Source organism: Eumetopias jubatus, unplaced genomic scaffold (assembly GCF_037043125.1).
Source record: "Eumetopias jubatus isolate StellerSeaLion01/CBP00866 unplaced genomic scaffold, mEumJub1_p1.0 scaffold_12, whole genome shotgun sequence".
NCBI classification, from domain to species: domain Eukaryota; kingdom Metazoa; phylum Chordata; class Mammalia; order Carnivora; family Otariidae; genus Eumetopias; species Eumetopias jubatus.
In genome coordinates this window covers 72,478,821-72,503,889 of record NW_028274818.1, presented here as the reverse complement: position 1 = coordinate 72,503,889, position 25,069 = coordinate 72,478,821, and the positions used below count along the sequence as shown (strand labels likewise).

The following is a 25,069-nucleotide window of genomic DNA, read 5'->3' as shown; positions in this document are numbered from 1 at the left end:
AGGGAGCCTGGTGCAGGGCTCGATCCCAGAACCCTGAGATCATGACCTGAGCCAAAATCAGACACAACCCACTGAGCCACCTAGGCGCCCCTAAACCATCTTAAAAGAAAATTTATTAAGGATTATTTCCTGAACAACAAAAAAAGAAAAAAAAAACAAATCCTTAACTCCATTTCACATTTGATCTTCACTCTGATCATGTTATAAATTGGATGGGGCAGGCATATTTATTATCCTTAAATCCAAATCCAGCGTGGGGAAGCTGCGTCTCCAGAGAAGTTAAGTCCAAATTCACCCAGCTAAATAAAACATGACAAACCAAACTAAAGGGCCAATTTTCTACCCATCCCACTATTCCTTCTATTACAGTCAATCACACTGATTTGTGTTAACCTGGAGCTTAGAGCAATTGGGACACTACATTTTTCTGACACATGAAAAAGAGTGATTTTGTATTTGTGATGAGTGCAAAATTATTTGTTGGTTATTTTTACATATTCTCCAAACTTCTGAATTTTTTCCCACCAAAACTTCAAAAGATTTGGAATTTACATGTTTGTTCAGGCATAATATCTGTCCTAGGGGGGCTAACCATCCAGTTAGGGACACAAGGCATGGAACTGGAGTGACCAGGCAGATCCTGGGGAATGACAAGGCCACATGTCCCAATCATACTACAAGACACATGGTCGGGCAAAGGATTTTCTTTCTCACTTGTAAATGTAATTATTTGAAAAGTTCTACCCATGCACACAGACTATTTAAACGTTTAACTGATTACCTTTGGGGAGGAGAATCCCTTTACATAGTAACATCAGGACTCTCCTGGGAATACTGGGACACCCTGGGGGTTCCAAGCTTAGAAAGGGAGTGGAATTCTAGCTCCACTCTAAAGGACGGGCGGTTTGGAAGGGCAGGGACCAGGGGGGCGGATCCTGGGGAAAGACCAAGGACCCAAACTCAGAAAGGAAGACATCTGTGTATGGCTAGTGAGGAGTCAAGGTGAGATGAAGTGGGTTAGGGAAACATGGCCCTTACATGGAAGCTCAAGGAGTCTGGGCTTGAGGCCGCTACAAGTTTCTGGACAGAGGGGGGCCATGAAGAAGCAGGGAAGGTCCGGCGGGCAGCAGCACCGGGACTCACAGAGAGACCAGAGCCTTGGCACCAAGGAGTCTCTTTTGGCAACCCAGCCTATGTGGTCCACGGGCTGCTGCTTGGGGGGCATCGGGTCCCTGTCCTCCCCAGATGCTGCCTCACCGCTAGGAGGGGGGACCAGTGCTGGAGTCCCGTAAGGAGGCGGTGGAGGAAGCCCACCTCAGCAGTCCGGTCCTCCTTAGGAGCCCCTCTTGGGCCCTGGCCCCCACTGCTCCTGGCCCCGGCCTGGGGGTGCAGATCATCCAGCGGGACGGGCTTCCGGGCCCGCGTCCTCACGGCGGCGGGGTCCGCCTTCCCCGCTGCACCCCCTCGCGTTCGAGAGGAAACTGAGGCCCCGAACAGGGCGGTCTGGACGGGGGACGAGAGGGTGGGGGAACCTGGCCCCTGGCCGATCTTGGCCTCGTCCCGCAAGCCGGGTCCTCAGCACATACGGCTATGCCAGAGGGAGGTTAGTTACGGCAAACCTGCGGACACACCGCCGAGGGAGGAGAGGAACCCAGTCCCCGCCAAGCCCCGCCCGCGCGAGCCCGCCCCACGCATGCGCCTCCACTAGGGGCCCGCCCCCCCCCCCTCCAGAGCTGCGCGCTCCCGAGTCACGCGCTGAGGGTCGAGCATGCGCAGGCGCACGGCGGCGCTTCCTGGGAAGAGGGGCTCCGCGAGGCGGCGTGCGCGGTGACTCAGCGCAGAGGTCCTCCTCCGCTCCCGGTCTTCGGGCTTTGCTCTCCTTGGGCCCGAGCCGTCCTGTGCGCTCTTCGGCCGCTGGAAGCCTTGAGTATCTCGGAAGTTTTGATTTGGAACCGGGAAAGGCTTTGAAGTTGCTCAGAGTTATGGGGAGAGACCACCGGTTTCCGGAGGCCTTTGGGGGAAGTGAAGAACGTCAGAGAGATTGGTGTTGGCAGTTTTCAGGTTGCGGTTTGCACCTGCGGCCAGCCCAGGGACTGAGATTTGAAGAGATTGTCTCACCTCCCTTACCCCGCCAGAAACTCAGAGCATTTGGTATCCAAACTGCCCTTTCCTCCTGTCCTTGAGGATTAGAAACCCAGTCCTCCCTTGGCACTTTGCACTATCTCTGGGTGAGGGTGGATTGGGGCAGGTGAAACTCCAGAGTTGGTGGGGGGGGGGGCGACGCCCGGGAGGGTGATATTCTCATTGGAATGTCTTTCTCATGGATCTTGGGGTTCCCTGAGTCACTTTTAGAAGCTAAAACGGACTCCAGAGATTCTCTACTATCCCTTCAACTGGTCTTTAGCTTCTATTTGAAACGTGTCCCGTGATTGGGATCTCAGTTCAGGGTTTTCTGACCGGATGCTGGTTTGGGTGGCTCCCTCTGCCCTAGATACCATTTGTGAGAGGCCATGTCCCTCCGCAGCCCTGTGGAGAATGCTCACGGGCAGTGTGTACCTGCTTCTCTGCTTGGCCCCCTGGGCATACCAGAACCTGGGAGGGGGCCCCTGTGGCTACATCAGGGTTGGCCAGTTGGTTACTTGTAATTTCCTGGGTTTTCTTGGCTGTTGCTTTGGAGTGGAGACCATTTGGGCACCTGGTCCCCAGGCAATCTGGGAGGAAAAGGGAAGTCCTTGGAAAGACGTGAGGTGCCCCCTGGGCAAGAATGAGTTGGGATGGGGCTTAGCTGGCTAACCTGCCCTCCGCACTAGGAAGCCTTATTCCCTTATGTGCATCCCTTTTCTGGGTTTAACTTCACAGAGCAGCCAGTAGTGGTAGGGAATTGTAGCTCCAGAGAGCCATGTGGCCCCATCTGTTCTTTTTACAGATGAAGAAGCTGGACACCTAGTAAAGCAAAGAGCATTCAGGGTCACAGAATCAGCTGTGGCAGAGATGGGACACTGGTCTCCTGATTCCCAGGCCTGTTCTCACTCTCCTGCACCATGTATGTTAGGGGCCAGCACAAAACAGATGGCACATTTCGAATGGGTAATTTGAGGCAGGGTGTGGGAAACAACTCTGGACAGTGAAATGTTCTGGAGCTAGTAACAGTGGGGTCTTAAACACCTGGAGGCAGAGAGGTCGTGTAGAGAGTCATCTTGCTAGAGTTGGGACTTCAGGTCAAGGGGCTCAGGATGGCAATTGGGGGAATAAAACCCCCACTGATTTGTCAAGGTTCTCCATGGACCAAACCCAGTGGGAAGTCAGAGGTCAAGGGAGTGTTGATTAGCCCATGCAGATTAATTCTAGGGCACAATACAGGTGGAAAGGATGCAAAAAGGACCTGGAGGAGCAAATAAAAGACATCCAGCGTAAACTGCAACCTTACTTCTACTGGTTTATTAAGGGTTTACAAGTCTTGAGTACTTAATCTGTGTGACGTATGTCCATTATCCCGTGCATTTTCTCTAAACTCCGTTTTCTCCATTTGACAGGTAAGGAAACTGACTAGTGAAACAACTTGAGGAATGGAGATGTGAACAGCTAAGCTGCCACCTGCCTCTCCGGGATCGTATCTTGTGTATGGTGCTTCCTCTGTGGACGTTTGTGCAATGGATGGATGAATGAATGAATGAGGAGCAAACACACATAGGATTAGATGGTGCATCTCCCTGAAGATCCTTAGTGTGTCTGTTCTCCATGGGCCCGGAGGCTCTCTGCAAAGGTGGGTCCCGTGTCTGTTGGTATCTCTGTTGCCAGCTTGTAATGAGCCAGGTATTCAGGTTAAAAGAGCAGGTATCTAGATCTGAAAAAAACCTTGGACTTCTGGGCTTTCCTAGTGAAAGCCCTTGTAAGTAAGCAATTTTCTCTCTCTGAAGCCATCCTGATCCAGTCCTGATTTCTGGTGCCCCCATCTGGGCAGGGGTCCAGGGTGCTGCCTCAGCTCCTACCCATTGCTCCACCCACAAGCTCAGTTCTGCTAACTGCATCGCTGGTGCTGCTCTTGGAACACGGCGTTCTTCAGGGATAAACTAGCTACCAGTGGGGTGGGGACTTTTACCAGCATCCCTAAAATGGCCTGCTGTGGAACAGAAAGCTCAGCGTAAAGATATTGTTTCCTTTCTCTGTTGTCCCTCTTCCTGCACCATCTCCTGTCTTTACAGTCCCCTTTCCTTGGTCTCTTTCTTCCTAGAGAGCCCCACCCAGTCTTGCACTTGTCGCTCGCTCATTGTCCCAGCTCCTCAAGCACGGAGGAGGAAGCTAACATAGATTGATCACCTTCTGTGTGCCTGCCACTATGCCCCATGGGTGCTCTCCATCATCCCATTTCATTTCTTAGTGAGACACTAGGTAGGGAGTGCTAGGGAGGGGCCTTGCAGATGGAAAACCAAGACTTTGGGTGGGTAACCAAACCCAGCTGTTCAGGGTAGAGCTGGCATTTGACTTCTGGTCTGATTCCAAGGCCATCCTGGTATACTTCTCACCCAGAATAAAGCCTGCTGCTGCACTATTTGGGTTCGTGTTGACCCTTGCTCTTTGGAGACTTTTCCCTGTGCTGTGGCCTGCGTCCCTGGACTTGGGCATGTCGAATGTGCTGTTTCAGCCCACCCTGGTGGGTTTCCGTATGGATCTGACTAACGTTTGATTCCATCCACAGTCTGTGTGTCCTCCTTCAGTCCTTTGCTGATGACGCCTCCTCCACATGGTAGGCCAGTTGACCTGTTTCTGAATGGCAACATGCAACCCATTCTCTAAAGCCCACACATGTGCCACCTCCCTGATGATGTCCCTCCAAATTCATTCACCTCTAGATTCCCAGACTCACCTTGTGAGCCTCCCCTAAAGGACTGAACGCATTATTTCCTGTATTTACAGTACTTCAGATATGCAACTTCTTTACTTTGTTGAGTGCAGGGACTATCCTGCAACAGTGTTCATTTCTCCAACTTCTCACAGAGGACCTTACAGCTTAGTAAGCCACCAGGGGGTGAAGGTGTCAAGGGAGCTCTTTGTAGTGAAAGGGGTTTGTAAAATGAAGATTTATCCCTTGACTTTACATGCTGACTTTGCTTAAAACAAGAGTCAACTGCAGGATAAATGTCTGGGTTGAGTCTGGAGGATGGGCGGTGGAGGACAGCTTGTGTTTTTCTTGAGGAACTTTGAATTTGGGGAAATGAAGAGATGATGAGGGCAGGCAGTGGATAACAGGCTGGGCAGGTGGATGGCCCTACACATCTGTCTGTCCAGATGGGATCTCAAGAGTGGTTAGCTGTGTCCCTTGACCTTTATCATGGGCTGCAGCTTCTCTAAGGCCATCCCCTGTGCTCCCTGAGTCCCTTTATGTTTGCTGTCATAGATAAAGGCCGTCATGCCTGCTTTCACCACCAAGGGTGGGGGAGTCCTTGGCCAGAACAGCAGCACCCCCTCCCTGGGACTTGAGTTGGCTCAGAGCACCCATATCCCACGTGACCCAAGATAGACAGATGCTGGGGCCCTACAGCAGAGAACGGGTGTGGGCCGGCATGACTCACCTGCTCTGTCGCCGCCTACAGCTGGGTTTGAAGCACTTGGGGATCAGATCTCTTCCCTAGGAGAGGCATGCAAGGCTCTCTTTGCAGTTAGCAGCTTGGGGTTCTGCTCATGCAAATGCCTGTCGCTGTCCCGGCATCTCAAGGTCCAGATGAGTGGGGAGTCATCCAGTTGCAGAGGCACAGGAACAGGTAGAAGCAGCAGCTGAGAAAACAGTGCCTTGATCTGGGCATCAGACAACCTCGGTAGTAACCGGGCCCCGCCAGGAGCTCACTGTGCAGCTCTGAAGGAAAGGGGTTTGTTCTTTCAGGAAACATGTTTTTGACCACCTACTCCTGCTGAGTGAAGTAAGGACAAGGGGGACCACGAAAAGGCAAAACCTATCCCTACCCTTGGTGGTTTCTCAGTCTCTATAAAATCAGCTCGACTCAGGGTGATAAAGGCTGTAGGGAGGTGTTTGGGGAGCATGGAAGAGAAATTGACTCGTCTTTGCTGGGGGGATGAGCCAGTGCTGGAGGCATTTGAGCTGGGCCTTGAAATTGGGATCCTCCCTGCCGACCAGGGGGAGACTTGCATCTTTGGGGAGTGTTGTGCAGTAAATCACCGGCAGCAGGGCCAGGTGGGGATGAAGTCAGGGGGACGCCGAGAGGAGATTAGACTCGAAGGCCTGTCTGGGTCTCGCAGCGAAGGGCCTTCGTGGGTCACGCGGACATCGGACCTTCTAAAGGTGGAGGGGAGACACTGAACTGTTCTGTGTTGTAGAAAGATCACTGTGGCAGCAATATGGAGGATGGATTGGAAGGTCAAAGTTGCAGAGAGACACTGGGTAGAACAGGGTTAGACTATCACAGGAAAGAATGTTTGAGGACCTCACCTGTGGGGTTAGAGAAGAGGGTTGGATTAGAAAGTCCCTAAAATGGAAGTTCTGTGCCTCCGAACTCACTTGGGCATTTGGGTCTTCCCCTGCCTCCTGCCCCCGGCTCCTAGTTGATTACCTTGATTGCTTACTTGTGCTCCATTCTAGGGGTGCTGTTACCCGTTTGGGTTTTGGCCCTATTCAGTCTCCCTGGTTGTCAGTTGTGTCCACCCAGCACTTTAGGGGAGACTGCAGCACCTTGGAGGCCAGCTGGTAGGAAGCTGTACTGTGTCCCAGAGTCCTCCCCACTCCCACCCAGGCCTCGACTCCCCTCTCTCCTCTGGCATCGTCCTCAAGTCCCCAGATTGGAAATGTCCACTGCACCATTTCCATCACTCTTTCCAAGAGGAGGAATGAGACACTATGTCTCATGGGAAGATGTTGACAAGCGGGGACTAGAAAAATGGATTAAAGGGACCCTGGGATGGTGGTCTCGGAGAGAACCGAAGGTGAACTACAGGGCAGTCCCACAGAGTGACCCAACACATCTGAGCCCCTTGATTTAAATTTAGATCAGTTCTGTGATCTTAAAACCAGAAGTGTGTGTCTTCTCCTAATCCCGTCCCAGGCTAGGGATACAAGCACTGCCCCTTCTCGCTCGACTTGTTCGTTCAACTGTCATCCCATGATTCTTGGGCCGATAGATTTTGGCAGCCAGCCAGCAAACAGGTTGTTGCACCTACTCTGTTCCCACCTCATGCTGGCTTGGCTAGGATACAGACAACCCCTGCTCTGTGCTCAAGGAATCAGGAGACCGGTATTTTAGTCTAGTTGGGAAGGCAAGATGCATGGGAGAAACAGCCAGAGAGCAGAAAAGGTGAGTAGTTAAGAGGGTGGTTAAGGTTTGAGTGACGTGCTGCAAGTCCACACAGCCTGAGGAAGGACAGAGCAGATGGTGCCAGGGCAGGAACCAGCCCAGAGCTAGCTGGCGGTCTAAGCTGATCCCAGCCAGGCTCAGTCTGAGGTGGGGGGCCAAGGTGGACTTGCTGCTGCCCTCGCATGGAGCTGTTCACGCTGTTTCCTCAGTCTGCATCTTCCTATTTGTCAAGATTCTCCATTCATCCTTCAAGGCCCAGCTTCAATGCCTCTTTTTTCATGAAGACTCTTCCCTTCCACCAGCCAGCATGGTGCTGATCTTCCACAGCCCTTTCCTGATAACTTCCATCTTGTTGTATATTTGTGGTGAGCAAGAGTTTAGCAGATTCCATTCTCCCCAGTGTACGGGTTTGATAAAATCAGTTCTTTAAAAGCAATCCTAAAACCGGAAGGGGGAAGTGGCTGCTTTCTGGGGCCAGTTACTGGCAGGGGACACACGGTGAAATGCAGGGTCACTGTAAGCTGGACTTGTGTGGCCACACAAGAGAAGGGCATCCAGTAGTCTCTCGGTCTTGACCTTTCAGGACCAAAGGGACAATAGGAGGGTGTAAGTGGCAAGAATGCCCTCCCTTAGCTTATGGAAAGGGTCTTGGAATCAGGAGAGTTGGGGACTAGTCCTGATTCCAGTTTTGGCGACGATATACTTGCCTTATGGACCGTCTGGGATTGTTCTGTGAACCAAATGAGATAAGAAATATGTGAGTTCTTTGGAAAGTATCAAGTGTTACTAGAATAGGAGGCATCATTGTGTTTTCCTCTTATTCGTGATTCCCTACCTCTCCTTCATTCTTTCTGTGAAGAAACTCTTAAGTCACCAGCGGCTCGGGCCAGCTGGGAGGGGCCTGGCCCGTCTCTGCCGACTTCTCATGTAGGCCCAAAGACTAGCTCCAATGCCGAAGGATGTGGTTTTTTGGCTTCCAGACCAGGTAACTCTGGGTAAGTCACTTCAGCTCTCTATGCCTCCGTATCCTCATGTGTAAATGGGAGGTAATAATGTGCTCCTCCCACCTCCTAGGGCTCCTGGGAGGATCAGCCGAGACCGTGAATGTGACAGCGCCTTGTAAACTGTAAAGGTCTATCCAAATGCTATAGATTTACTTTTTATTTATTTATTTATTTATTTATTTATTTGAAAAGATTTTATTTATTTATTTGACAGAGAGAGACAGCTAGAGAGGGAACACAAGCAGGCTCCTGGCCGAGCAGGGATGCAGGACTCGATCCCAGGACCCTGGGATTGTGACCTGAGCTGAAGGCAGACGCTTAACAACTGAGCCACCCAGGCACCCCTGGATTTACTTTTTAATCCGTGCTTGAGGTCTCTGGATGGAACTTGCCAAGACTGTTGCACATCTAGACAGTGACATCATATGCATGTTATTGGCGCCCAGGATGGGGCACAGAAGGCTGCCCCAGAGTCTCAGGAGCAGGGTAGAATGCAGAAAGGAGCCCCACCCCCTGCCTGCCTGTAGTCAACCTGATACCCTGGTCCCATCTAAAGAAATGCCATCTCCTGGTTTCCAAAGTGTTAGAGGCTCTGCCATGACCTCTGTACTTAGGGGACACTTGGACCACAGCTCAAGAGTAGGGGCTATTGTGATTTAGTTCCCTGTCTCTGGGGTCTCAGCTTGGTGCCTGGGACATGGCAGGCCTTCAGGGTAGGGCTGTTGCTGAACAAAACACAGGTAGTATGTTTTGTGGGAGCTGGAGTCATTGTCTTCTCACTTCCTTTGTTTGCAAATTCCAGTTGTAGAAAAACATTACAGAAAAAAAAAAAAAGCTTCAGAGAAATGGTAGCCTGATGCATGCCAGGAAACTGAGTGGCTAGTGTTAATGGAAGGTCAAGCTTCTGAGGTGGGGTGTCACCATCTCGGTGCTTTATTAATCCCAGGGGGTGGTGAAGCCCGTCTAATGGGAAAGGCTCTCCCCCCGAGTGTCTGTGTCCACCTTGGTTTTGAATCCCTTTGTTGGCCCTGCTGGTCACTGGAGCTGAAAGGAAATGGTTTAGTCACCAGATATTTGTGAGTATCTATTTGTGCTTGGCCCTGTACTGGGAGCTTTGGGGAATATGAAAAACGTCAAGTTTTGGCTTCTGTGTTGGATGCACTTAGACCAGATTTGAGGAGACAAGGCGAGTGTGGAGGAGCAGGGGGTTCAGGCTGGCAGGCCTACTTGCGCAGGGCCAAGGGAGTGGTAGATAATTACTGACAGAGGAAGGCAGAGGCAAAGATCCTCAACGGCTCTCAGGGGCGGGTAAGCTTTCTGGAGGTGGTGAAGATATGTGAAGAAGACAGAGTCAATCACTGAGACTCATCTCTGCTCCCTTTCTGGCCCTAATTAGGAGACTGAATCCGTCTTCTATTGCTGCCTAACAAGTGCCCCAGCGTAGCAGCTCAACATGGCACCTGCTCGTTATGTCCCACTGCTGCCGGTCATGGGTCCAGGCAGGCCACGCTGGCTGCTGACTGGGGGTTGCTCTCGGCTTGGCTCCCGGAGGCCACTCAGTCTTTTCCACGTGTCCCTCCATCTTCAGTCCAGCCGTGGGACCTCACATCCCCCCGTGCTTTGAGTCTCTGACTTCCTCTTTTGTTATCAGTGGGAGAAAACCCTTTGCTTTTTTTTTTTTTAAGATTTTATTTATTTATTTGACAGAGAGAGAGACAGCGAGAGAGAGAACACAAGCAGGGGGAGCGGGAGAGGGAGAAGCAGGCTACCCGCAGAGCAGGGAGCCCGATGTGGGGCTCGATCCCAGGACCCTGGGATCATGACCTGAGCCGAAGGCAGATATTTAACGACTGAGCCACCCAGGCACCCCCCCCTTTTTTTTAAGATTATTTATTTGAGAGAGAGAGAACAGAGAGCATGCGAGTAGGGGGAGGGAGAGGGAGAAAGAGAATCTCAAGTCCACTCCCCACTGAGCACAGAGCCTGACGTGGGACTTGATCTTACGACCCTAAGATCATGACCTGAGCCAAAATCACGAGTTGGATGCTTAACTCACTGAGCCACCCAGGATCCCTGGAAAACCCTTTGGTTTTTTATTTTATTTTACTTTATGTATTTATTTGAGAGAGAGTGAGAGTGAGGGCGAGAGAGATCACAGAGGGAGAGGCAGAGGGAGAAGCTGTACAACCATCACCACCATCCATCTCTAGAACTCTCCTCTTCTTGGAACACTGAAACTCTGTGTCTATTAAACACTGACTCCCCATCCCCCAACCCCAGCCCCTGGCAACCACCATTTTACTTTCTGTCTTTATGAATTTTAGTACCCTAGTACCTCACGTAAGTGGAATCATACACTATATTTGTCTTTCTGTCTCCCACTGTCTTCTTTCACTTAGCACAATGTCTTCAAGTTTTCTCCGTGATGTGACATGAGCCAGGATTTTCCTTTTTCAGGCAGAATAGCATCCATTGTACACATAGACCCCATTTTATTTCTCTACTCATCAGTTGTTGGGTCCTTGAGCTGCTTTCATCTTGTGGCTATGCAGAATAATTCTGCGTATATAATAATGATATGAACATGGGTGTGCAAATCTCTCTCCAAGACCCTACTTTCCATTATTTTGGGTATATACCCAGAAGTGACATTTCTGGATTATATGATAATTCTGTTTTTAATTTTGGGGGAGGACCACCGTACTATTTTCCATGGTGGCTGCACCAGGTTACATCCCCACCAACAGTGCACGAGGGTTCTGATTTCTCCACATCCTCGCCAACACTTGCTAGTTTCTGTTTTTTGGACAACAACCGTCCTGAATGGGTTTTGAGGTGGTATCTCATTGTTTTTATTTGCATTTCTCTAATGATGAGTGATGTTGAGCATCTTGTGCTTGTTGGTGATTTGTTTATGGGTCATGAGATCTTACTAAGATCTTACCACCCTCGTTGTAGGAAAAGTATGTAAAGGGGCAGAATGCTATGTGGAATAATGTTTGCCCAGGGCTGGGAGGTGGGGAGGAGCAGCATGGGCACTGAGTGTAATGGGCATGGGCTTCCTTTTCCGGGGTAATGAAATGTGCTCACCTTAGTCGTGATGGTTTCACAACTCTGCACACATACTAAAAACCATTCAGTTGTGTGATTTAAATGGGTAAAATTTATGCTATGTGAAGTATCTCTCCATTAAAGGTGTTCTAAAATGCTGCCTTTTGGAAGTAGAAGTAAAACAGTAAAGGTGGTAACAGCGATTGTTGCTGTTGCATTAACCAGCTCTGTTGAGCAGGAGTGAATATGACACCCTTGAGCAGAATCCACATTCCTCCCCAGAGTTTCAGTCACCCTGTCTCCCTCTGGTTTCCCAAATCAAATTTTGTTCCTTCAAGTCTGATTCTGTCTTAGGTTCTTCTAATCCAGGAGAGGTCTTTTGTCATCTATTTGGCAGAGATGGGCAGAATCAGCCAGACTGGGGTATCTCTGGGCCTCATGCCCTCATGCCGGACTTGCAGAGGCTCACGGGAGGGAGAATGTCACGATTGGCGGAGCCCATCAGGAATGCGGGGGAGCAGTTGCCTGAGCTGTATTACATAAGGGCCCTAAAAGTGCCCCCCCCATACCCACACCTGTCATAACCCCTTCATCGTCTGTGGTGCATGAAGTCACACTGTTTGTCCATCTTCTTTGTCCTGTCAGTCTAAGTGAAGCTGGGTTTTGAGGGCATAAGAGTCACGGGTGTCATGAGTTGGGGAAGAGGAAAACTGAAATGGAAGGCAGCCTTGCACATGTCACTGTGGCCTGAGGCCAGACCCAAGCCGGCCTGGAAGCCTCACCAAGACCTTGTGCTTTCTCAGGCTGAGAGCCTTTGGGCTTCAATCACAGAATTGCATGAGTACGGAGAGCTTTCCTGAGGCTTCACTCTGCATGACTCCAACTTCGCACATCTCCCCTGGGTAGATCTGGAGGCCTCCTTGCACGCTTACTGGCCCAGGAAGAAAGATAAGGGGCTAAGAAAGCTAGAGAAAAGATGGCCAATATCTGAAGGTGAGAAGTGCCAGCAGCATATTTGGGTAGAATTGGGGGGAGAGGGTTGTCAAGCCCCTCTCGTCCAACGATGATGCTTCCGGAGGTCCTAGGCATTACCAAAAAGAGTGTCAGCCCTCCACCCACCATCCTTTTCAAAACGAGGTACCAGATCCAAGAGAGGAAGTGGCCAGCACAGGGCTGCATGGCCAATTAGTAATAGAGATCCTAGCTCCTCGCTCTCCTGCCTGTTCCTCTCAAGCTCCACACAGCTCCTGTAGCCCCACCAACAGCTTCTGGTTCCAGAGCCTTCATGGCAAAGGCGGAGCCGGGAGCATGGACCTCAGGGCACCTCTATGCACCTGAGCTGCAAACATTCGCCCTTCCCCACGTGACTCCTGTGGCTTTCTGTGGAGCGGGCTTCTCTCCTGGTTTGCTGTCTCCCTTCTCAGCTGTAGCGCCCCCCCCCCCCCCCCCGCCCCAGCTCCCACGCCTGCACCATCTGGAATGGAAATTGTGCTGAGGAGCTCCGCAACTTTGCCCACTCCCTCCGCCATGTTCTGCCGAGTGTGGGCCCACACCAACGCAGACTCACTCAGTACAGAGAGTTCTCCTTTTTATTTATCTCTGATTGCTTAGAATAAAATGTTGCTTCTCAGACTTCAGAGTCTTTGCACTTAAGTAGTGACAATTAAAAAAAAATTATTTGCAAAATCTTCCCCTTGGTATTTAATACAGTTTCTCATGCTCTCCTGCTCTGATCTGCATGATAGACAAGGTCTGTGGCCTCAGTGGGTTAGATGCCTGAACTCTGTCCCTGTGGCCTCAGCCTGCAATGCTGCCGTGGCCCAGATTTGTTCCCTGAGGTCAGGGATCCTAAAAGGCTTTCTCTGTCTTGGAAAGTCTGAACTGCGTCCCTTGTGCAAGGGGAGATGCGGTTCCTGCTTCTCTCCACCTCTGTCCCGGTTTCCCCCCTCTCCTCCCCTTCTGCCCTTCTCTTCCTTCTTTCCATCCCCAGATTTCCTCACCCTTGGGACCAAACGTCGTCTGGTCACTCCCCAAGCGCAGTGCTGTTTCAACAGCAGGGCTGTTTTTTGCATCCAACTATGACAACGCAGTTGGCTCATTCATTGTCGTCAGTGATGTCAATCATCTGGGAATGGCTCAGGTCAGAAACCCGCTGGAGAAGCTAGGCTACTCCCAGGGCAGGAATCTCCTCCTCCTTGTGTTCCTGAAGGTAAGCAGTGGTAAGATTGCATTGCCTCTTGGTGCAAGGGGCGGCAGGGAGCCTGTGGCCCCTGAGGTCTGCGTGTTGTGGCCGTGGCCCTGCAGGGGGATGAATCCCAGGATGAGGTGTTGCGTGGGAGGAACAGGGTCAGAGGGCTTAGCCCTGGGGTCTTCCCCACCTGGACCATCTCTTTTGGGTACTGGAGCTTGGAATTTGAAGGTTCAGGTTGTGTTTGCACAGGAAGACTTTCCCTAGAACCCTTGCCCATCTCTGCCATGAATCTTCCTGCAGCTCCTGGCCCTGACACAGGGCCTGACCAACACAGGGCCTGACCAACACAGGGCCAAGAAAGCAGCCATGAAGCAGTTGTTTCCACCTTGTAACCAGGAGCCACCTATCCCGGCCTCTGGCCTCTGTTCCTCCAGGCAAGCCGTATCTCCTGCTGCCTCCATTCCGCTAAAGGCAGTCCCATCTGCCTGTCTTCCCCCTCATCCTCCCTCTGCCCAGCTGAGACCCACTGTGCTGGGTGGGCCATTCATCCTTGGGAAGCCAGGCCAGTTGGCTCTCCTTTGTGCTGCTGTGTTCCCCCCTGCCTACCTTCTTGGGTGGTGACCAGCTGTTGACACGTCTGTACCCCTGACTAGACTCTGAGCTCGCTGAGGGCAGGGATATGGGTATGGATCACGGACCTTGCTCTGTTCCTGTCACTTGCTAAGTGAGTGGATGAAGGAAGCAGCAGCTAGTGGGACCACATTTGCTAACCATACTTCTGCATCCCGATTCTTTTTGGTGGCATGATGTTTTGGGAGGGAAACGTATCTGCTGAGGGTAGGGAGAGGGGATAGGCAGGGGGCTCTGTGTAAGTTGCTTTTCCACTGATTCTGCAATGTATGAGGTTCCCGTTGCTGCTGTAACAAATTACCACACTCGGTGGCCCTAAACAACACAAAGATATTAGCCTGCAGTTCTGGGGTCAGAAGTCTGAGATGAGTCCCCCTGGATGAAAACCACAGGGTCTGTAGGTCTGTGTTCCTTCCAGAGGCTTCCATCTCCTTGTCGTACAGAGTCTGGAGTCAGCTGCCTTCCTTGGCTTGCAGACCCTTCCTCATATTACCCCAACATCTCACTCCCATGGTTTCATCTACTATGCACTCTGATCTCTTGCATCCCTCTAATGAGGACCCTTGTGGTTATATTGGGCCCACCAAGTCATGCAGGGTAATCTCTCGTCTCAAGATCCTTAATCACCTTAGCAAAGTCCCTTTTTCCATGTAAGGTGACATAGCCACTGGATCTGGGGATAAGAATGTAGACATCTTTTGGGGGACATTGTTCAGCCTGCCCCATGCAGGACACCCAGAGACCCAGCTTCTGCTGTGTAATCCTTTTTTTTTTTTTTAAAGATTTTATTTATTTATCTGAGAGAGCGAGTATGAGAGAGAGCATAAGGGGGAAGAGGGTCAGGGGGAGAAGCAGACTCCCTGCTGAGCAGGGGAGCCTGATGCGGGACTTGATCCCGGGACTCCAGGATCATGACCTGAGCCGAAGGCAGTTGCTTAACCAACTGAGCCACCCAGGCGCCCTGTGTGTTCCTGTTTGCACGTCTTGCTTCTTCCCTATCATTCAGGAGCTTGTGCTGGCTCTTTCAGGTGGTCTCCCCCAACCCCCTCTCCCTCCAGCCAGATGCACTTCAACCTTGGTTCCTGTTGATGAGCGTGACTACGAGCACTTCTCTGGTTAAAATGAGACCTTCCTTGGTCTGTGCATCTTTCCACTTCTGTGCTGATACTCCGAGAACCTTTTCTTTCTTCTCTCTGGAATGTCCCCAATTTGACCCAGCCTGTCTCCCCCCTTCCCCCATGCTCCCCCCACTCCCAGGCAGAAGCCCTAGATTGGCAGATGCCCCTCCGTTTAATGACTACCCCAGTGCTTTCCAGTTCTTTGTTTGCAAGTGAGTCTGTGCCCCTAGACCATGAGGGAGCATCTTGGAGCATGGGGCCACACGTGATGAATCCCGGCATCCGGAGCCCTGGCACGGAGCACGTGTGGACAGAATGGTGGGAAGCGGCCTCTCTGCCGTTGATCCTTCACGGCGAGCACAATCTGTGGCCTGCACTGGGGCAGCGCTTGGCGTCTGCCGCCTATATCATGAGTTATTTTTTTCTGCATGTGCCCTGCTTCCCACCCCCACCCCCAAACACAATTAGAACAGAGGTCTCCAACCCTGCACAGAGTCTTGCAACCACCAGATGGTCTCAAGGTTGAGCCAAATGAAAATGCCACTGTTTGACCATTTTTGTCCAGAGTGTCCAGGTGCAAGTGGTGGCCAAGTCTTCAGGCCTCCTTCCCTGCCTCTTCCTCCCTCCCTTCTGACACGGCTGCCCTTTGGACCTAAAATATATATATATATTTTTAAATGGCAAACTTGACATCAATTTATTGATTTACATCAAGAGACAGAACTGCCAGACTAACCAGCTACATCTCCCTTTTGCAGCAGAAACATCTCCCCATAAAGGCATCTTGGCATTACAGAGTTGCTTTGTAAGCAGCAAACTCAGATGATCTCAAAAAAGAGTGTGCTCAGACTCAGGGGCCTGTGCGGGGATGGGCCAGCCCAAAGCAGACGCCCTGCTGCCCAGCTGGGTGCCCTCTTGGGCACGCTGGCCTCACACAGTGGGTTTTCTCTGCAGGACAGGATGTGCCCTGCGAGGTGTATGCTCTGATTATCGCAGGGTCACAGGCAATCCTGGCACAGCCTGATCCCCACTGAGAGCAATTGCTATAGCCCACAGGGAAACCAGTGCTGCTGGCTTGGGTGATTGCTCATCCCTCCCTCCCTCCTTCATTTCTTCCTTTCTTCCTGTATTCTCTCTTTCTTTATTCTTTTTTTCCTGGGGCCTCTTTTATTTTAAATTATTTTTTTTTAAAGATTTATTTATTTACTTAGAGAGCTCAGGGGGCAGGGACAGAGGGAGAGACAGTCCCAAGCAGACTCCACGCGGGGCTCGATCTCAGAACCCTGAGATCACGACCTGAGCCAAAACCAAGAGTCAGATGCTTAACTGACTGGTGGTGACTGCACCACCCGGGTGCTCCTTAATTATAGTTTATTCATTAAAATAAAATGCACAATTAAGTACACAGTTCAGTAAGTTTTGACCAATATATACACTCATGTAGCTGCTATGTTAATTACCCATGAGAGTTCATTTCCTTGTGCCTTTTCCAGTTAAGCATCTCCCCAAATGTCCATCAGCTGCAATGATAATGGATAAACAGAATGTGGTGTATTTGTACAACAGCATATTACTCAGCAGTAGGAAAGAAGTATGGACACCTGCTACAACACAATTAACTTTTTTTTTTAAAGATGTATCTATTTATGGTAGAGAGAGAGCACATGAGCTGGGGCAGGGGGAAGGGGAGAGGGAGAGAAGCAGACTCCTCACTGAGTGTGGAGCCTGATGAGGGGCTTGATGTGGGGCTTGATCTCATGACCCTGAGATGATAACCTGAGCCAAAACCAAGAGTTGGATGCTTAACCGACTGTACCACCCAGGCGCCCCTGGATGAACTTTGAAAGCATGATGCTGAGTGAAAGGAACCAGACACAGAGGCTTCAGAATAGATGAATCCATTTCTGCACAATGTCCAGAACTGGCTGATCTATGGAGGCAGAAAGCAGATGGGTGGTGGACAGAATGGTGTGAAATGGTCTCTCTAGGGCTGGGCTGGGGGTTGGGGCTGAGCTAGTGGGTATCTGGTTTCTTCTGCAACTAGACAGTAGTGATAGTTGCATAACTATGAATATATACTAAAACCCACTGCGCTGCCCCGATTAAAAAGGTGAACTTTATGGCATATGAAATATATTTCAATAAAGCTGTTATTTAAAAAAAAAAAAGATATGGAACATTCCTGTCACACCAGAAAGCCCTTGCTGCCTCTTCCCAGTCAGTCCTGCTGTACCCTCAGAAGAGGCCACAGTGGCATCTTCCCAGCAGAGATGAATTGTGTCTGTTCAGGAACTTCCTATAATTCGAATCATGTATCAGGTGCTCATTTGTGTAAGGCTTCTTCCAGCAGGTGTAATGTTTTTGAGATTTGCTCATGTTGTTATGACAGTAGTTTGTGTCTTTTTTTCCCCCCTGAGTAGAATGAATGACTTTACCACAGTTTCTTTCAGATGGACATCTGGGCTGTTTCCAAGTTAGAGCTATTATACATAAAGCTGGTATGGATATTCTTGTAAAAGTCTTCTCCTGGACATATGTTTACTTTTTTTTTTTTAAGATTTTATTTATTTGACACAGAGAGAGCACACAAGCAGGGGGAGCGGCAGACAGAGGGAGAGGGAGAAGCAGGCTCCCCGCTGAGCAGGGAGCTGATGTGGGACTCGATCCCAGGACCCTGGGATCATGACCTGAGCCGAAGGCAGACGCCCAACCTACTGAGCCACCCAGGTGCCCTCATTTACCTTTTTCTTAAATACCTAGAAATGGAATTGCTCAGTCTATGGTTTTATTTTTAGTTTTATAAGAAACTGATAGACTTTTTTCCAGAGTGGTTTTACCATTTTACACTCCCATCAACAGTGTATGAGAGTTTTGGTTTCTCCATATCCTCACTAACATTTGGTGTTGTCTGTTTGTTTAATTATAGCCATTAAGGTTGGTGTGTTGAAAATTTTAAATTTTTATGAATTTCAGTTGTAAATTTTCTTTAAAAAGATTATTTATTTCTTTATTTGAGACAGAGTGCATGAGAGCATGAGTGGGGGAAGGGTCAGAGGGAGAGGAAGAAGCAGACTTCCCACTGAGCAGGGAACCCGACATGGGGTTTGATCCCAGGACTCCGAGATCATGACCCAAGCTGAAGGCATATACTTAACTGACCAAGCCACCCAGGTGCCCCTAGTTGTAAATTTTTTTAATGGTTAGTGCTTTTTGTGTTTTGCGTAAGTGATATTTGCCTACTTCAAGGTCAAGGAGATATTTTTTCATTTTTTTTTTTAAGATGCCATATTTCATTTAGGTCTAGGATCCATTTCAGCTTAGGTTTTGGTGTGATGTATGGAGTTGTGGTTCACTTTTTTTTCCCTCTTAGATAGAAAATTATCTCTATGTCTGTCCAAAAATGTTGAAGATATTTGTCTTTCCCCATTGAATATCTTGGTTCCTTTGTTGAAAATCAGTTGATCATATGTGTAGGTCTATTTCTGGACTCTGTTTGCTGTTCCATTGATCTATTTGTGTACCCTAATGCTAACGCCAAACTCTCTTTATTATTATTTATAGTAAATCTTAAAATCAGCTACGGTAAGCCCTTCAACTTTGTTCTTTATTAAGATTATTTTGGCTGTTCTAGTCCTTTTCATTTCTACTTAAATTGTTTAAATTTCTATTTAATTGACTGGTTGTTAATTTCTGAAAAGAAAGCCTTCTGGAATTTTGATTGGGATTACATTGAATCTGTTGATCAATCTGGAGGGAACTGACATCTTAACAATATTGAGTCCTGTAATCCATGAACATGGTACATCTCCTCATTTATTTAGGTCTTCTTTTATTTCCCTTGATAACGTTTAGTAGCCTTTAGCATAGAAGTCTTGTATGTCTTTGGTTAAATTTATTCCTAAGTGGCATTTTTATTTTAATAGAGGAAACTGGAAACCACAGAGTGATGAAAGGGTGATAGGTGGACAGATACTGGGGCTGATGTTTGGGGTTGAGGACCTGTTCACAGCCCCAGATGATAACCAACAAGAAGCAGCTGGTCACACAGTGATTCTCACTGAGTCCCCTCCATCTGGATTTCAGAATCAAGCATGACAGCCAAGAAGTCTGTGTTCTCTTATTCCCTCCTTGAACTGAGATGAACACCTTTTTGTTCTCCCTTTTGGACACCAGCTGTACTGTGAAGGTCAGGCACAGGCTGGTCCTGCTCACTGTCGCCTCCTGAGAGAAACTGCAGTGCCTCCAGCTCCTGATGAGCCTCCTTAGGCTGTTCCTTGAGCAACAGTGGCCAGCGACCTCCACGAGGGCCCGGCTTCGAGAGCCATGCTGTAGTGACTGGGAAATGTGGCAAAATCAACCACACACTTGGAAGAGGAGGAGAAAAGAAGAGATGGATGGGAAGAAGCAGAGTATGAGAGGGGAACTGAATGAATGACTTTGATGGCAGAGTGCTCCTGGATCAGGGGCTGTGAATGCCTGCTGCCTGGGGGTCTGCCAGATGGCCAGGAACACCCACTAACACATCTGGGACTCCGTTTGGGTCTATTGTGTTACCTCAGTTTGGAGCCTCTTGCTTTTCCCCCTGTTACTAGGATGTGTGTGTGTGTGTGTGTATACAAATATCATACACAGGGAGAGGTCTTACTGATAATTTGGAGTGAGTCCATCAGAGGCATCCTGGAAGGGGGGATGTGTATTGAATGTCCTGCCACAAGCATGACAGAACAGCAGTCCTCAGGAGGTGCTTGGGGCCTTGGTAGGCAGCCTTGAGGAAGCACATTTATCCCGTGCCATATAGGGAGGGGAAGAAGCTGTGGGAAAATATTTTGGCTTAATATGAAGAACTTTACAGGAGCTGTACAGCCGTGGAATAGCCTTCCTTGCCTGATTATGATTTTCATATCCCTGGGATATACAAGCAGATACTGTCAGAGATTCCTGCACTGGGCAGGATCATGTGACCTCCAAGATCCATTTGATTCTCTGCCTAACACTTTATCAGGAGTTGATTAATGTTCGCCTCCCAAGAGGACTTCTGGGGAAAGGAAGCTAAAGAAAGACTTTTTTGTTTAACTCTAACACTACTTACTGAATAGTCCACATTTTTCCCAATATTCATAGCCACTTCTGATATTAAGTTTATATATTTGTGATCATGGTATCTCCCCTGCCAGGTAAGTATCAAGTTTCTATATTTGAATGGGTTTTTGAGTTCCCTAGTCTGTTCTCTGGTATGTTGTCTATCCCTCTGCTATTAGAACCATGCCGTCTTAATCATTATTTCTCATATCAGGATGTGAAGTCCGGGCACCTGGGTGGCTCAGTCAGTGAAGCATCTGCCTTTGGCTCAGGTCATGATCCCGGGGTCCTGCGATTTAGCCCCGCATTGGGCTCCTGGCTCGGTGGGGAGTCTGCTTCTCCCTCTCCCTCTGCCCCTACCCCTGCTTGTGCTCTCTCTCTGGCTTGCACTGTCTCTCTCAAATAAATAAAATCTTTTTAAAAAAAGGAGTGTAAATTCTCCCCACTTGGTTCTGCTTCAAATTTTCTTAGATATTCTTTAGTCCGTGCTCTTCCATATGAATCTAGGGTGAATTATGTCATATCCCATGTTGGGACAGTGACTTTGTGATTGTTATGAGGCTGATAGCCGCCTTTTTTTTTTTTTTTTTTTTTAAGATTTTATTTATTTATTTGACAGAGAGAGACACAGTGAGAGAGGGAACACAAGCAGGAGGAGTGGGAGAGGGAGAAGCGAAGCAGGCTTCCCGCAGAGCAGGGAGCCCGATGTGGGGCTCGATCCCAAGACCCTGGGATCATGACCTGAGCCGAAGGCAGACGCTTAACGACTGAGCCACCCAGGCGCCCCGAGGCTGATAGCCTTCTGAGAAAGACATTTTTAAAGGTGAAATCTCAGAGGCAGTGACGTGGAGAAGTATTTCTGGCTGGGACTTGCCATTGACCCTCAGATTATCCTGTGGCTGGTGTACAAGACTAGCCACGATCCATTTCGCCATGTGGAGATGTCTTCCCCACCAACATCCCCAGCAGTTATTTGGTTGGCCAGAGCGAGCTCTCCCAAAGCTGTTGGGCTAGGCCTCCTGTTTTTTGCAGCTTCTATCCACGAGAAAGTGCCAGAAGGTGTGGCATCAGTATTGGAGGAGAGAGTGGGGGATATGGCTGCAAGAGACGCCTACTCAGGCACTTTACAGAGGGCACCCTTCTCTCAGAATCAGCTTGGAGCCAACTTTTCCTTCTTTGTATGACTCAGCCATCGTTTATTAGAAAAGCTGCCTGAGTGTTCTTCGTTTCAGTCAGAAGCCCTGCCCATGCTTAAACTGTTGGTGCTGTAGGAATTTTCTCCTTTCTTACTTAAGGGCTCTTAGAAATCTTGTCCTTTCCAGATAGACTTCTTTGGAGGGACACCCCCCCCCCGCCCAGCCCCATTTATGATCCCTGCGGGGTGGAGGATAACAGCTTTCCTTGTGCTTTCGGCTGGTCCTACCACTGAGACATTTTCCCGAGATGTATGTCTGGGGTCTTTGATGGAGGAGCAGCGTTGGGGCTGGAGATGAGGAACGTATTACTCCCTGTCACGGAATGAGAGGCATCATGAGTGAAAGAAAAGAGTGTTGAGGTTGACAAGCCTGAATTTGTTTGCCCAGTTCTGACACGAATTAGCTGTGTGACCTTGGGTTGTCTGTTAGCTCACCTGAGCCTCCGTTTCTGCATCTGTACACTTGAGGTGATGGTGTCTCTTGAATTTGGTTGTTCAGATTATTCAATGGGATACTATGTGTGGAAGCACCTAGTGTGCTACTTGGCTTTGAGTAGGAGCTCAGTGGATCTTCAGTCCATTCAAGGCCTTCTTGGCGGCCTCCCAGCAGGTGCACCAGGGGTGGTGGGTGCCGAGGGAGCAGTCTTATTGTGTGGAAAGTCTTGGCACCTCTTAGGATTTCTGGAAAGAGCCATAGACTGTCCACTTGATGTTCTTCCAGAGCATGACCCGAGGAGTGGATAACCGAATCTATCAGTTATTTGTTTGCTTGCTACCCCAGTGTGGCCTGAAATTCCTCCCATTAGCCAATTCCGTTTTTAAATTGTCTTCTGGAATATATGGTTCACCTGGGAAATAGGCTATAGTCTGTAGGCTGGAGTGCAGAAAGCTGTTCTCGAGGGCAGAGAGGAAGGCCAGCTGTGTTGGCTGTCTCTCATTTAGTAGCACGTTGGACCCTTTAAAAATGAGATGAGTTGTCTGACACCTTGGAGCAGAGACTCTATCGTTTACTTTTTTGTTCTGTTCTGTTTTGTTTTAGCTAGAACACTGAGTACCAGCCCTGCTTGCAACAGAAGGTCATCAACATTTTCTGATGACCCAGTGAATGTCTGCTAAAAATTGTGTGATTCTGGGGCACCAAGCTGGTTCAGTCAGAAGACCACGCGACTCCTGATCTCGGGATCGTGAGTTTGACCCCATGCTGGGTGTAGAGATTACTAAAAAAATAAGCTTAAAAAATTTTAAAAACTGTGTGATTCTGACACATGCTGCAACATGGATGAACCTTGAAGACGTTATGCGAAGTGAAGTGAGTCACACATAGAAAGACAAATATTGTGTGATTTCACTTATATGAGGTCCCTGGAGCAGTCAGCGTCATGGAGACAGACTGTAGAATGGTGTCTACCAGGGGCTGGGGAGGGGACACGGGGAGTTCCTGTTTAATGGGGGCAGAGTTCCGGAGGTGAATGGCGGTGATGGTTGCACGACATTGTGCATATGCTTCATGTCATAGAACTTATACTTAAAAATGGCTAAAATGGTAAATTTTATGTTATGTGTATTTTACCACAATAAAAAAAATATATGCTTGTAATCCAATATCCTAATTTTTAAAACTGTGGCATAATCAATGATTACTCAAAGGAAAATTCTGTGAATTACCATTGCAAGATGTAAAAATATCACCTGACTTGCTCAGTTATTCACCCAGTGCCCCTCGCCTGCTGGCTCCATCCAAGCTCCTGAGCCAAGCCTGAAGATTCAAAGATTCGATCCCACTTTTACTCTTCCAGAGCTGGATTCTGAGTGTGAAGGCAGAAAGCTTCTGATTCCATGAGTGAAGCATTTGCTCCAGCCGGGAGGACTGAGGAAGAACAGGTTAATGCCCCTGGTGTTTGAGGCAGGATCCGTGGGGAGGCAGAGCATACGCACACACGATAGATGGGTCAGGGTGGGAGAACTCCGAAGGTCTGGAAACAAGTTTTGATTATTTACAGGTTTCACTTCTCTGTTTTTTGAGCAGGGTGTTTTGGCTCTGGGGAGTGGTGCAGACATTCTGGGTGTGTCGGGCGCCCGAGGTCCCCCAAGCCCAGCCTCTATGTCACAGGGATAGCTGAGAGTCTGGGGCCCAGGGTGGAGAGTGCGGGTAGGGACTGCAGGTGTCTTCGGGGGGGGATGTTGAGGCTGTGGGAGCCCGAGGCTGGCTCTGTCGTTAGCTACCGTGTTGGGGTACAGGTCAGAAGTCCAGTCCCTTGGGTGGGCCAGTTTGCTTTGTTGCCGTGGAGACCACACTGTCTCTACATGGACACATTCCTCCTTCCTGGAGAAAGTTAGCACTTGCTGTATGCCAGGAACTGCACAAAGTATTTATATCTATTCATCTTTTTTTTTTCTTTTCTTTTTTTAAGTAAGCTCCACACCCAGTGTGGAGTCCAACATGGGGCTTAAACTCATGACCCTGAGATCAAGACCTGAGCTGAGATCAAGAGTTGGACACTTAACTGACCGAGCCACCCACGTGCCCCTATAGGTATCCATCTTTATAGATTGGGTGGGAAAAATTACATCTTTATCTTTATCAGCTCCTAATGGATATTTTGTACTTCCTTCAATTATAAGTATAAGCAACAGACCACATACTATTATCAGACCACAATCTTAGTATTTGCCACCCTGAAAATCACAGATGCTGAGTCGAAGAGGACCAACACTGCAAATCGGTGAAAGGACCTGGATTGTTTTCTCTATGGTGGTATTGCAAGCTAGGTGGGTGCAAATGGAGGGGTTTCTTTTCTTCTTTCTTTTTTTTTTCCATTGCTTTATGAGCCATGTCAACATAACCCCAGAGGGAAGATGCCTGGAACATTGCCAAAGAGGAGGCAGTATGAGCAAAAATTTCAGTTTATCCCCAGTGGAAATTTCCATGGATGTGTCTTTGGGCTAAGGGGTCAATGATTAGACTGAGATGGAAGTCTGAAGGGGCTCTTAGTAAGTAGTTAGTCTCCTTTACTCTTGTTCATTTTATGTTTTTCTTCTTCATTCACTCTTTGTTAACTGAGATATAACTCACATTCCACAAAACTCACCCTTTTAAAGTGCACAGTTCGGTGGTGGTGGTGGTTATATTGACAAAGTTGTATGGGCATCACCACCATCTTCCCAGAACATTTTCATCACCCCCAAAAGAAGTGCCCACCCCTTAGCATTAACTCCTCACCCACCTCAAGCCCTAGCCTGGGAACCACCAATCTACTTTCTAGTTTACAATGTTTTGTAATTTTCATGGTGAGAGTCTTGTACTTCTTTTGTTATATTCATTTACTTTTTTTTTTTAAGATTTTATTTATTTATTTGACAGAGAGTGAGAGAGGGGAGCTGGAGAGGGAGAAGCAGGCTGGAGAGGGAGAAGCAGACTCCCCGCTGAGCAGGGAGCCCAGTGTTGGGCTCAATGCGGGGCTCGATGCGGGGCTCGATCCCAGGATGCCAGGATCATGACC

At 49.0% G+C, this 25,069-nt stretch overlaps 1 long non-coding RNA gene across 2 annotated transcripts; it reads left to right on the top strand.

Annotated features, from left to right (window-relative positions):
- The first annotated feature begins 1,788 nt into the window (after nt 1-1,788).
- Nucleotides 1,789-23,166, top strand: LOC114219928 (uncharacterized). 2 transcript variants are annotated; one of them, XR_003611484.2, is made up of 3 exons: nt 1,789-2,151; nt 3,534-3,763; nt 22,609-23,166. It is a non-coding gene; the product is annotated as an uncharacterized LOC114219928 (long non-coding RNA). The 2 variants fall into 2 exon arrangements; XR_015766543.1 differs by having other exon boundaries at nt 1,789-2,228.
- Nucleotides 23,167-25,069: the final 1,903 nt, after the last annotated feature.